This window comes from Cataglyphis hispanica, chromosome 18, assembly GCF_021464435.1.
Source record: "Cataglyphis hispanica isolate Lineage 1 chromosome 18, ULB_Chis1_1.0, whole genome shotgun sequence".
In the NCBI taxonomy this organism is placed as follows: Eukaryota; Metazoa; Arthropoda; class Insecta; order Hymenoptera; family Formicidae; genus Cataglyphis; species Cataglyphis hispanica.
In genome coordinates this window covers 512,407-524,849 of record NC_065971.1, presented here as the reverse complement: position 1 = coordinate 524,849, position 12,443 = coordinate 512,407, and the positions used below count along the sequence as shown (strand labels likewise).

The window sequence follows — 12,443 nt, the reverse complement described above, 5'->3', positions numbered from 1 at the left end:
GGGCCATGATATCTCTGAATTACAGTCTCATATTTTTTTTTTTTTACAGATTCAATTAATCTATTATCGATCGTATAAAACCGTATATATTTCTCGAAATATAATAATATAATAATATAATAATATAAAATATAATAATATAATAATATAAAAATGGACTCGCAGATTTTTTCGCATTGCCGGAGGAAAAGGGGAACGAATTTGCGTATTAAACTTAATTTTGCGCGTAAGGCATTGCGCGGCATGCTCGTTTAATCAGGAAGCGCTAATTGTTATTATTATGAATGTGCGTCTACAAAGATATGACGCACTTTTTTTACGAGGTGGTATTATGAACGTCGTTATAACAGCGTAACGAGAAACCACAATTACGGTGCAGAAACGCGTGGATGCGTTTAATACCGTAAATGATGTTAAAAAATTGTAGTCTGGCGCGCCATGTATATGCAGAAATATTGCAAAGGCTGCACCGCAAAATTCAGGAGCTACACACTTAACGGGAGTCTCCTTCGAGGAACAACGTTTAATTCTATCACTGGAGATAGAAGTCGCGACAAAGAAGCTATCGCGTCGGCAAGGATCCACGAAATGGACCATGAGCGCCCTTTACTCTTCTCATAAAAGTGAAGTGCGACCCTTTCTTTGACCGAGGAAAAGAGAAAAGGAATAATGTGAAAAGAGAGGATGTGTGCCGGGGTCACTATGTTTTACACCGTAAATAGAGACACGTTTCGAGCTAACGCGGTTGCCATTAGATTCTTTGGATCCATTAACTCTTGCGTACGTGATGAGTACGATCTCCGAAAATACGACTGAATACCGTTGGCTAAATGATCAACCGAGTGAAAATCAATAAAACATGAAGAAATAGACAATTACTTTAACATAAATTATAAAATATATATGTTTGATGCAAATCATAAAAATTTTTCATTATTTTATTTTACAATATTGTATAAAATAATGAGAAATTTTTTAATTTGTGCAAAAATATAAAAATAACTTCAGCATTGTGTGACAAAGTAAATGAAAGCGTACAATTGTACGTAAAATTACAATTTTTTCTAATTTTTATGATTAAACATTTTTAGCTCGTATTGAATTGAACATATAAAAGAAAAGTTCATTTTTAACATAAATACGACGGCTAATGATTTGATTAATGCGAAAAGTTGGTTAGTTACGAGAACAATGTAATGATAGTATTATTCTCATTAATTTTTTTTATTACAATTTGAAACATACGCGTATGTTATTATATACATATTTTTATTATAAATTAATGTATAAACTTTTTGAAAGCTTTTTGAATGCGTGTGTATTATTTCTGGGTATTATAAAAAATATATAGATAGACATTTTAATTGAAGATTTTTATATCTTCTAAAAAAAAGAGATATTTATCCGAATAAAATAACTAATTAGTAACAATATAACAATAAAGTTTCGTATATATTTCATTCGATTATGCCAAAGTGAGCGTATCAGCTCAACAGACAAGTGTGTCGTTTATTTTCGGAAATCAAGTCAGCTCATTGAACGAGCATACGGCCAATCTTCGCTCGAGATGTCCGGAAATCGGGCATTAATCCAACTGTCCTCTCTCCTCAGCTACCGCCATAAATTACGGGCTTCCAATTTCCAGAAGTCGAACTGTTGTGCCCGCCGTGACCGGGTGGACGTGGTTAAGGTAGCGGAAGCGATGGGAGAGGGAGGACATACGTCGGTCATACCGGTTGCGTTTAATTATCCACGGAACCTAGCTAGCCCTCGGAAGGACACGACGGTGGTCGGCGTTGAATTTCCTGTAGGTAGACGTCTGAAAATCTTGTTACAGTTTAATTGTTAATTTACCACCTCAGCTACCAGGAGCCGCATCACCTCCTGGAAGAGAACTCAGCGCATCTAGAGACAAAATGGGATTCTAAGGGAAGAGTGTACCAAAGGGACGCAAAATCACTGGAGCAAGAGACGAATATCCCTTAAAAGCAAGTTTGATCCTCATCGAAGGAACGAGAACACGAAAGTGTGCCGCAAATATCCGAACATCCGGATTATTGTCGATCCATATTTCTGACCAAAGTGAAGAGCTTTTCTCTATATACTTTTAAATGCACGTAAAGGACTAAGGATGAATCAATATCTTATAAATCGGACCATTAAGCCGTTTAAAGAGAGATAGGTTCTTCTCCTTGTCTGAACTGTCCATCCGCGGCCAGACATTGGGGCGCAAAACCGGGTTTGGCGTTTCTGCTGTTATCAAAGTTTGACTAAATTGAAATTCTTTCGCATAAAGAACTTCCCAATATCTCAACATGATTTGCATTCTACGTGGAACACTTGCTCTTTGCTTTCCTCGTCTCTCAATAACTTACTATATGCGCGCGTACATTTGATTATTTAATTACAATTTTCAATGAAATTCGGCTGCAGACTGTCTCGCTTCACATATTATCACCGCACATATTATCACATATCAGGACATATATACAACAGCTTCTGTCAAAAGTAAGTTTCTAACAGTCTAATCAAATTGAATGAACGAACATCCTGAGTTTCCTAAACTCCGAAGACGTGTATAAACTTATCCGCGGCTTCTTCCCTCCTCCTCCTCCTCCTCCCCCCCCCTTTCTCTCGCCCTTTTGGAATCCTGCGGGCGACATCACGCGAAACGCCGACAAGATATTTTAAGCCAGCACGTTTCACAAATTTGGTAATTTTGGCGGAAATTCCGGCTCCAAAACTTCGACAAGGAAATACTAGATAGTGTTCCATTTAGTTCCGCTACTAGATTGCACACCTAATTATAATGTACGTACTTTGGCGCAACATCTGTTACTATTACTGTCACGCAACTTCGATCCCTTGCGCCTAACGCTGCGGGAATGATTTATTTTGCTGAATTTTGTGGTATAATTATTGATAAAAATAAACGTAATGCCATAAATGTATTGCGAGCAAAATTGTTATTAGTAAAGAAAATTCAATTTTTTTAAAATTCTGCAGAAGTTTGCACTTTAAAGCATAACAAGAAAAAATTTTATTTTTTAAATTTTATATTGAATGGATAAAATTAAAGTTGCATAATTAATTAACCAAGCAAATAATTAACATGCACAAGTCAATAATTGACGCAGTCAATAACTAACTAAATTATTTTTCTCATTTAATTTATGTGTGTTCTATTGCTTCTTTTAACAATAAATCGAAAAATATATGCGATGTTTGAAAAATATATCCGCATAAATAAATAAAAAGAAATATATAATATCTTTTATTCTTTCTCTATATATCCGTATTCATTGCGCATTAATAAACGAGCACATTCGGCAAATGTAATGCAATATAATTTAATTATACATTATATTAGATTTGACTACAAATAATATCCAATTTATTTGTGCAGAATTAAATTAACAGGATTAATATATATATGAAATTGTTGGAAATAGTTTAATGCTAGTCATTTATCGAGAGAGCATTAACTGTAAATTTATTTAGCCAATATTACACACGATATTTGAATATGAAGTTTTTTTATAAAATATTCGATGTTTTAACCTCGCGGGATATCGCGTGCATAAATGATAAACCAGACGGAAGTTAAATCCCGTGTATCTTCGGGTATATGTTCTCCATATATGCACAACGGTTTATCATTTTAAGATCACGAAATCTTATTAAAAAGGAATTCATAAAATTCTGTAAAATTAACAAGACCTTATTTCAGTTTCAATTTCATTGAATCTGATTTTTCATTTTTTGGCTATCACTAATTCACACTTTCACTTAACATATAGTCATTAGAGAATCAAAACAATAACCGCATAAACCTTTTAGAACACAAATTGTATTTATATATTACCACATTTTTCATAGAAAATGCCGTTTCTATACATCCTTCTCTCGATCAGTTATCATCTCTTCCCTTTCATCTCTTATTTTTCGTAAAATTATTAATATCGGCAACGTCGTATCGATATATTTGAGCCGCTTCGATATTGACTAATTTCTCCTTTCTTTCCGATTGAGTAAAATTTCGACATCAAGACTATATTCCAAAACTGTGTAAAATTGGCTGGCCTAGAACAAATTAAAAACGTTAAAAAAAGTTTTGAAACATTATTGAATAAAATTTTGTTCGGAGAGTATGTTTTGGAACGTAGCCTTAGTATACAAATTTATGAATTATGAATAGAGCAAAATGCTACGCGAGTCTTTAGCCATGCATATGTTGTTGAATTGTATAAAAAATAAAACGGGCTGAATATTTTGCGCTTAATATCTTTGTAGTTTATTCACAAGGGGAGAACCAATTATAATCGATATAAACAAAAAATAATAAACTTTTCAAGAATATTTTACCACCAGCGTCCGTAATTCGCTGTGGCGTTAATTGGTTATTGATACTATCGACAATTGCGTCGATATTGCATTCAATGGATAATGATGTACGCTTTCGTGAAATGGAGCCGCGCAAAAACAAATGGAGTTCGCTCTTTCGATTAATAACATGACTCGTGCGTTCATGAAATGAATGCGCAAAATGCTCTAGTGAGTACCTCTGTAATATAATGTAAACCACGATAGCGAGTACTTCCCAAAAAGTTATAGAACGAAGTCTTTTCCGCCGTCGACCTTATGGGGATGCTAGCGCAAGTTAGTGAATCGTTGCGCCGAAATTAATAGATCTCCGGTCCCTTACTTCCGGAAGGTGAAAAAGCCTTGATAAACAGCGCCGACCCTCTATCGGGCCGCTTTAAAATTTATGTTTCGCCGCGGGCTTCAGGTTCGCGCAGTGATTTTTCATTGAACCCTTTGCCCGGCGAAAGAAAAAGCGATACACGGCAGTTGAAGTGTCTATGGTATGCCGGAAGTACGATCGATCTTTTTTCCGCCCTTATCCACTCTGAACGTTTTTCTATCGCATAGGTAACTTGTAATTTTTATCTCGCATTGCATATAGCATTTGCGCACGCGAGCATAAAGATATATTTATATTATTATATGAAATTAAAATTGATTTAATACACAGTGCACCGAGTTTTCAATTGATTTAAATAGTTGATGTGAATTATAATTATTCTAATAACAATTTTTCTTGTAGAATTCGATTTAATTTCTTATATAATTCTTTTTAAAAGTTATTTTATTTCCAACCAGTTTAATATATATGTTATTTTTATTTAATATTTATTTGAAAAATTATTCTACCATCTAAAATATTAAATAATATCGAGAAATTTTAATTAAATTTTAATTAAATTTTATTCTATGTGATAATCTACATCACATGAAGCAAATATAGAGTTCTGAAATAGACCAAATTTAGTTTTGGACGCAGACAGATCAGATCTGTCGAATACGCATATTTAAATATTATATTTTGAAAACGGCTTAAATTTTAGTGAAATATAAATGTTCGTGAAAGTTAATCTATTTTAATCTATTTTAACCGGATGCTGCAAATATGATTTGCGGTGTGTTAAAAATTTATTTTCATAGTATTTTTCCATAATTTATTTCTTGATATAACTCGCAGGATATGCTATTTAAGTTTTCGTGATCATGAAAAGTGCATAATTAAAAGCGCGAGAGACTAGCCAGGTAAAAAGGGATTCTCTATCGATTTTAACGAAGAAAGGATTATTGTGCGTTATAAATATCTGCCGCGTAGAGTTAAAAAAGAATTGAAAAATTGGTCTTATCGGGACGGAGAATTTTTAATCTTCGGTCTTTCATGGCGTTCCGTTTCCTCTTTTTGCCTGCCGGCAAAACGTTGGACCGCGGTAGGCAAAGTGTCTGATCATGCTAGAAGGGCCCGAGATAACTGTGCAATGGGGTAGTTTTCGTTGGGGTTGGAGAAGCCAAGGGATTTTCGTGGAGACTGGAGATCCACGAAAATTATCAGAGATGACGAAGCGTTCCCAGGATGGTCCTTACCGTTTTCCGTCGATCCTCTTGGTGCCGACGCGTTTTACAGACTCGTTCATAACGAAGCCAACGTCACCCTTTCTCTATTTCAAATGACTTTATTGCCGTCTAATTAGCGGGACAAAAAAAATACGTAGTACATATAAATAATTTTACAAAATTGCAATAAATATATTATTACAAAATAAGAAACTGTGTAGGTACATATAAAGAGATTAAAACGAAAAATATTTTTTTGAACTTATCATTTGTATCATATATAGATTGTTGAGCTTTTATAATCAACGCTTTAACGCTTGATATTAGCTATTTATATAACGGGATATCGAAACGTCAATCGCTAATAAACAACTTCCCTGGCACGTCGTTATCGTGAAGCTCGAAGGGAAGCTGCGGAATTTTCGCAAGGATGGCAAGGGTTGATGCAACCTGAATTATCCTCCTGTAGATTTTCGGTGATTCATCATTCCCGAAGACAGTTGCTTCCTTCCGGTGTCGGATACGCGATGCTTCATAAACTTCTTTGATACGAGATAGGAATAAAAGATGACCCCACTGAGAAACGATGTTAGAAAATGTTTGCACCACTTGAACATGATAAAAAAATAGAGTTGGAAAAATCTGTTTTTCAAAATTCCACGCAACACATTCTTCCATTTATTATTTTATATCACAAAATAATAAACTTATATGCCATAAGAGCCGTAAGTAACACTCATAATAATTATTAATAGATTTTTATACAGTGCAATAAAAGTTAAGTATGTTAGTTAAATGTTACAATAAATAAATCATAAGAAAATAAGTAACAAATAATTAAAAGTAAGATTAAAAATTTCTCTTGAAATATTAATTGTTTTTAAAATGTATATGCGTGCACTTATGCAACGTACATGTGATATAAAAATAATATAAAAATTCGATTAAATCGTCAAAAGAGAGACTTCATATGGTAATAAGTTAGCGTAATACGTGTATTACGGTGGCGTGTAAATGCGGTATCGGTAACCCTTACGAATCCACATCGTAAAGCATAATCAATCTCCGTAATGCGGACCTGTAATGAACGGCCAGGCACTCATTATTCTTCGCTTTACCACACAAAGCAATATTTAAACGCGCAGTTCTCTCTCTCTCAGCCTGCGGCATCCTCATAGTATGTTAATCAACTTGTATGAATCGCCACATATTTCATGGGGAAAACGGAAAATGAAAACACTACTGATTCTACCTGTATCATCCGCGGAGTTGACGTTGAATTAATAGCGGCGCGCAAACTGCATGCGCCTTGAATTATTGCGCCCGATTTTTTTCGCTCACGCGTTCATGCCCCGCGCATTCTAAAACCGGATTCGCCTTCTATTGCATGCTAACGGCGAACGGCGAGAAATTGCACGCAACAAATAAACTCATAGGTTATTTTTTTTATACGTACGTGAGTGAAATCCGAAGCACACGCCGTGCACGCAATTGCGCGCATACAAAAGAAACATAACGATGTATAACGCAAATTTAAATTTCCATATCGTAAAATTTTTTTTTTTTTTTATTTAAATAAGAGAGATCCTTTCTTCTTGGTGCAGTCACGCGGAAAGACACCAAACAAGTAGACTCTCGTGTGTTATCGTAAATAATCATCAGCTAGGCGGGGTGAATAATGGTCCGTCAAGTTCCCCAACTTTTTTAAACGTCGGCGAGAGATTAATGCATGTGTCGGTGGTCGGTGGTTCATATAAGCATGTACATCTGGCATATATGCTTTTATTCATCAATTATTGCTGCTAGCGCACTGTCCGTCGATGTACATTATAGGCAAAAGTCAAAGTAAAACAATGTGCACGATGAAGAAAGGGCAAGAGCAAGACAATAGAAAACAAGATTAATTGAGAACAAATTGCTTTTTCACTTTTGTCCGTCTATCGATCGAATCACTAGTTTAATTTAATAATCAATGTTGTAATTTTCATTGATATGTGTTAGAATTTATACAGTTAATTGATTAGCGGTATACGTTAAACTTAAAACTTCAACGTCAGATTTATTTATCGTTTTATTCAAGAGATTAATTTGCTCTGTACCGGTTTCAAAGTTTCAATGATATACATCAAATACATATGTAATAAAAGAAAAATGCGAGGAAAATGTAGAATATAAAGATTAATTAAACGTTATCCGTGTGCTGGATATACGTGTATTGTGTGTGAGATTGATATCTTTGAAAATATCGTAATTGCACGCCAAAGAGTATACGCCAAAGAATGCAGGCACCAGCAGACACATCTCTCTCTTTTTCTCTCTTTGTAACACCTTTTTTTGACGGTGTTGCATCCCGGTGGCGCAACCACCATGGCCACAACCTCTTTCCGCCGTGTTCCACGCGGTTATCGTCGACCGCGACGTAAAATTTATGGGAATCTCCATTCGGCGGCAGCCAGCCAGCCAGCCATCGCCTTATGGCGTTTGGCAAAACGAAGAAATCGGCACGTGCGGCAATCTTTATCCGATCTTTCACCGCCGAACGAGAAGCCGCCCTCTCGACGTCGTCGATCGACCCGCGTTCACCCAGTTTCCAACCCTTATCCTCGTTCTCAGCTCCCTTCCATCCGTTCTCCATTCTTGCTCTCATTCTTGAGCGACTTAACCGAGCCGCCTGAGCCAAAAGTAATAATGCAATATCAGGACGACTTCGTAGAGAAGCTTTCGAAGCTACTTTTCGCGCTTCTGCCGCCGACCACCGCTCGTGCGCCAGCAGTCGCCATTATTTACGAGGCCCGCGTGCCTGGCATACGACGGCATGCCGCCTCACGTGCGAGGTGAGGTCACATGCGCCGAGGTCACATGGCCCAGCGGAAGGCTGGAGGAAGGCAAGAGAGTAGACGCAAAGGAGTCACGACTCTGCGGTTGACACGCGATCGTCCTACGACGTCGTAGGTGATCATGTCGCTCGCTCGCTCTATATAAGTAAGCTACCAAGATTACTCACTAAGAGTGACAGAGAGATAGAGAGAGAGAGAGAGAGAAAGAGAAAGGAAAGAGGAGATTCACTATAGGGATCATCACTATAAGAGATGATGGGCCACGTGCCGCGTTCTTCGTCGTGCATATAAGGTACACAGCAGACGGAAGGAAAGACCGATTTAGAATCTTCTCTTTACCTAGGAATCATACGGCCGATTTTATCGCGTCGGACGAGAGCCGACTCTTCTGCCTATAATTTCGGATAATACGCGGATGCGATCCTCCCGCCGCGCCATCACGTCCACGCTCTCGTTACCGACTCTTCCTGTATGCAAATTGTATCTTCGTGCATGACACGAACGGAGCGAATCCTTTCTACGCCATGGTGGGATACTATGGAGTGTGAAGTAAAGTCTCAAGTATTTCGTTATGTACATCGTATATACTAAAAACTGAATGTAATTATAGCTTGTAGGTATTCCGTACCTTTACTTATTTAATGGGATTGACAATCTTAGAGAACCGCTTAATAGATTGAAAGAGAAATGCGATTTGAGGGATTTGTAAAATAAAAGTATATCTGTATTTAAATATTATATAAATATTCTTTAACAAATATATGTAGAGAGAAAGAAAGAGAGAGAGAGAATAATTTTTAAATCATTATGTTTAAGCATTAGTTTAATTAAAAATTTAGTTAATAATGTAAAAGTGTAAAGTATTTTAATAAATTAAACTTTAAAGATGTAAATAAGTCATAGAACTTTACATTCCAATTAAACTAAAAAAAATTTTACTTTAATAGAATTTGAAACTTAATTACCAAGTAATAAATTGGTTACATATAACGTTAGAAAAATGGTATTTCTTGTAAATCTGATTTAAATTTTCATCAAGCTAAAATTGAAAACAGTATTGAAAAATGAACTGAAAACAGTATTTATTAAACAATTGCTCTGTTATTGATTCTTGTACATAAAATTCTCTCTCTATCTATCTCGTACATAAAAAAACTAAACTATCCAGCGTTTCTATGTTAAATGTTATACTATGTTATCGATGTTAAATTTTCTTGCATTTTTGTCAACTTCAAAATTCAGTTGCAAGTTTATCGAGAAAGCTTGTAAATTGCGCTGATAAATAAGAAAAGTCACGTATGAAACGTTACCTGTTAATTCTGATAACGTGTACTTTTCTTACGTTAAATGGTGCGAGATGCTAAAAGTGATACAGCTAAGCCGTGAGATTCGCCGGCGAGCGCGCTTTAATACTAAAACGGAAGCGTGCTAAACAAACGATTCAAGGCGCGACAACTCGTGGTGAGCGCTATAACTCCGAAATCCTCTGGGTGCAGCTGTTACGAGGGTGACGGCAGGTGGATGGTACCCCATCCCCAGAGGTATCTCGCCGCACGTTCTGACCGTGCATCATTCTCCGAGCCGGTAACCACCAGTCACTACCCCTTCACGATTACTATACATCGTCTGTATCCGACGACTCAATGCACGAATACCCACGTACGTTCTATTACGTGACGAATGCCATTGGCATTGGAGGAAGTTTTGCTCTCGGGAGACAAGATCACCCATTAAAAATCTCTTTTCTCTGTGTATGATGATACGTGCGTGTATGATAATACATTGAAAAATATAACATGTCCAAAGAACATAAATTCATATTTTCTTATAAATGTAATAACATAACGAAAAGATTATGATAATCGCAAATATGCAGAATATATGTATTTATGCGATTTTCCGTCAATATAATTTACCAGAATATGTGGTAGATTAACTCAGATGGATATTATTTGAATTAATGTTAAAATTATATAATAACGCATAATATAATATAAGTTTATATTAGTGTATTTTAAATCGTATAAGTTAATATTCACAAACTGCTATCCCATTCATGTAAAGATTTAAATATTGCATTTGACATAATGTGTTTAATATATTTATTACATTCGCCTCCCCACCAGAATTTCTGAGCAAGCTTTATACCTACTATGACGAATATATTACAATCGACTTTTGAATTAAAAATTTTGTATGCGCATTTATTATATAAATTTTAATAATATATCAAAAATATATTTAAAAATTTTTAAAAATAAAAAAAGCTTAATAAAAAATAAATAAAGTTTACAACTTTACCTCTCTGTAAATATAAATAAACTGTCCGATTTATATTTTGCATATCCAATTTCAGCGAGGGTCGACACAGAAATTTAATGACAGTGAAGTAGGTTGGACAAGCGACCCATTTCTTTATGTAAACGATAGACACTGGAGGTAGGGAAGAATGCTTTAGTCTCATAACAAAAATTGCCGCCGCCAAGTGATTTTAAAGAAATGTCGATGGAAATTAGAGTGCTAGAAAATGGAACTCGAGTTTACAAAAGAGCATGATTATCCTGTCGCGCTACATCGAGGATTGCTGATGCTTGTCCGAACGGATTGAGGCACAAATATTAGGTATAAGAATAGCCGAGTCATTCTATCTCGCTTTTTTTCTCTCACATTCATATCTTTTCTTTCCGAGCAACATCATCTAAACGCGAGAAAACGTTTCACCCTCGCCTCCCGTGCTTGTGCCTTAATATCATTAGAGCCAGCCAGTATAATATTCACGCTCGTGTTGGCATACAGATGTTCAAAATTCAATGGCATCGCGATTTCTCTCAGTGTGGGAAGGAAACTTCCACAAAAGCTCTCGCGCGACTGAGTCTTGTTTACGTCAGACTGATGGAATACTTCTTGATGGCAATACACAGGGACTCTTTTGGGATATCCGCTTTAGAATCATACGTGAAATTTCGCTCGTGCGCGTGTATACATGTGTGTATGAACGTGAAATTCTATCGTCCACTTTTAAAGCCACATCCCTAAGCCTGGTCCGAGTTGGAAAAAGCAATCGTAAAAGCGAGCTCAGCGCGTCGGTTCGGACAGCTTTTTGCAGAAAATCGGTCGCAAAGCTCCGTCTACGATCTCGGCGAGAGCTTAAGCATGCACACCCGAGCACAATACTTTCCAGGGATATCCGCCATACGGATGATCGCCGGGAGCGAATATCAGGAGAGGATTTTAGGAAAAGTAGATGTCTTTAGTTCTTTCACAAGATACGCTGAAATACCTCGAAATTTTCATAGAATGAATATGATACCTCACATTTTAATATGCATCTTTTAATTATTTGAAATTCTGTCAAGTTAGAGAATTATATAAATCACATTTTCTTCATTCGAGAAAGACTATAAACGAAACTAAATAAAAATTAGATTTTTGTAGTATTTTGTGTCGTAAGAAAAATCTAAAATTTTATGTCATGTCGCACAATTAGACTTAAAAATTATTCTTAAGGTATGCAACTATTCTGTTTGCACATCGCCATTATAATACTAGGTAGCGGTGAACCTGCGGTGTTGAACGAGCAAACAGTCATTTAACGTTGTTGGAAGCAATAGTGTGCGATATCGAATAACGTTTCAACCGCGTATGGGATATTGTTTCGACCGCTGCTTAGCGTGTTTAGATTTGTTCAGAGAA

At 36.1% G+C, this 12,443-nt stretch overlaps 1 protein-coding gene across 2 annotated transcripts in view; it reads right to left on the bottom strand.

The window, feature by feature from the left end:
- Positions 1 to 12,443, bottom strand: part of LOC126856440 (hemicentin-2-like) — a 93,172-nt gene that overhangs the window by 51,201 nt on the left and 29,528 nt on the right. The window lies entirely within an intron of this gene.